We start from the raw sequence: 1,940 nt of genomic DNA on the forward strand, positions 1-1,940 counted from the left end.
CCCCTGAAGTCCTCTTGAATCCAAAGAATAATTGAGCTCAGCTAGTAAAAAATGTTTGCCATGAGAATGTGTTAAGCTCTTTTAAGAACTATCTATACAGGATTAAAGCGACAACACCCATTATTAGATAAGAACCTTGAGGGTAGTGAGTTTATGTCAATGGGGGAGAAACAACTCAGAAGAGGGTGAGAATGGTTGCACAACTCAAATAATGTAGTTAATATCATTGAATTGTACATGCAGAAAGAGTTGATTTGGTTGATTGTGTATATTCTCAATAACAACAAAATAAATTGTTTAAAAAAAGAAAGTAAACAATAAAGAACAGAAAGCAAACAATGAACAACAGAAACAGATCTGAGGTGAATTAGTCCCCTCTACCCTTACAAGTGGGAGCTCTGGTAGCATAGTGCCTAAAGCACTTGACTACTAACCAGAAGGCTGGTGGTTCAAACTCACTAGCCACTCCTCGGAAGGAAGATGGGGCAATCTACTTCCCTAGTGATACTGCCTTGGAAACCCAAGGAGGGGTCACTATGAGTCGGGTCCGACTCAACGGCACATAACAACAACAACAACAACAACCCTTACAAGTAACCCACATAGCACCATAGGGGAGAAACCCACTTATGCTCACTCTTCCCAAATTACCCACGTAATTTGTCAGCAGCTGTCTCTTTCTCTCCATCAGCTGGTGTGTCATCAGTTCAGGTCAGTGCAGCATGGCTGTGCTTGTTCTTTCTCTCTGTCTCTGTAACGTTTCTTGGCAGCTCTGTGCTTACTATTCCAACTTTCAACCAGCAGCTTTAAGACAATTGTGCACAAGTGCCAGGGCTAGGCCAGCATTATAACAGCTCTTGGGGCAAAACTTTGATAAATATCCCCTGTGCAGTGTATGCTTAAGCTACTACTCCATTGGTCATCTCCTGCCTGGAGATGCCCAGGTCCATTCAATGGGATAACCCATCTACTACCATCATCTGCCATTCTTGTGGTTTCTACCCCTCACACTGTTGTTTCCATTTCTCTGTTGCTCAACTCTGTCTCTCTGTTTTAGTGTTATCATCTCAGTGTTATAGCCCTTAATCTGTATTACAGCTCTTCTAGGAGGTTCTCAGTGCAAGGCCCTGTGTCCAAAGGATGTGCTCCACTCATGACTCTCTTCAAACAAGCTGAAACTCAACATTCTAGAGTTTTCGTCTAGCTTGGTGAGTCTCCTTCCTCTAGCCAATCCATGTACAGGTCAGACTGGGAAGAATCTTCAGCCAATCACACTGAAGTTCAACTACTAGTTGGAGGTTGCCCATCCAGCCTATCCACGTAAAGATGAATAGGAAACTGACCAATTCTTTCAAACCACTTAAGCAGATAGTAAAGCAACCAAACCCTTGCAAGCCACTTATGCATCTAGCAAACCAATCAATCTTTTAGCAGACTGGGGCACGGCCATTCATATTGGGAGAATTACAAACTCCGGACCAAAAAGGCTATGAATCAAAAATCCAATGCACCACAGTGTTTCCACCCACTGCTGTCACCTCAATTCCTATTCATAGTGACCCTATAGAACAAAGGATAACTGCCACCATAGGGCTTCCAAGGCTCTAAATATTTGTGGAAGCAGATTGCCACATCTTTCTCCCACAGAGTGGCTGGTGGGTTGAAACCACTGACCTTTTAGTTAGCAGCCAAGCTCTTTAACCACTGTGCCACCAGGACTTCTCAGGAACAGATATATAGGAGAGTAAATTATGAAGAAAACTGAGAGAGTAATTAACACAAAAGTGTTAACACAAAATTCAAAGAAAGACTTCAGCAAAAATGTCAGAATAAGTACCTCTCAATATTTGCCCTTACATGTAAGAAATGAAAAGATGAAAAAAAAATCAGAATTAATTTCTTCAGAACTGTAAAAATTAACCAAGGCATGAAACAACTTA

Source organism: Orycteropus afer, unplaced genomic scaffold, assembly GCF_000298275.1.
Source record: "Orycteropus afer afer isolate SDZICR_OR568_19922 unplaced genomic scaffold, OryAfe1.0 scaffold00672, whole genome shotgun sequence".
NCBI classification, from domain to species: domain Eukaryota; kingdom Metazoa; phylum Chordata; class Mammalia; order Tubulidentata; family Orycteropodidae; genus Orycteropus; species Orycteropus afer.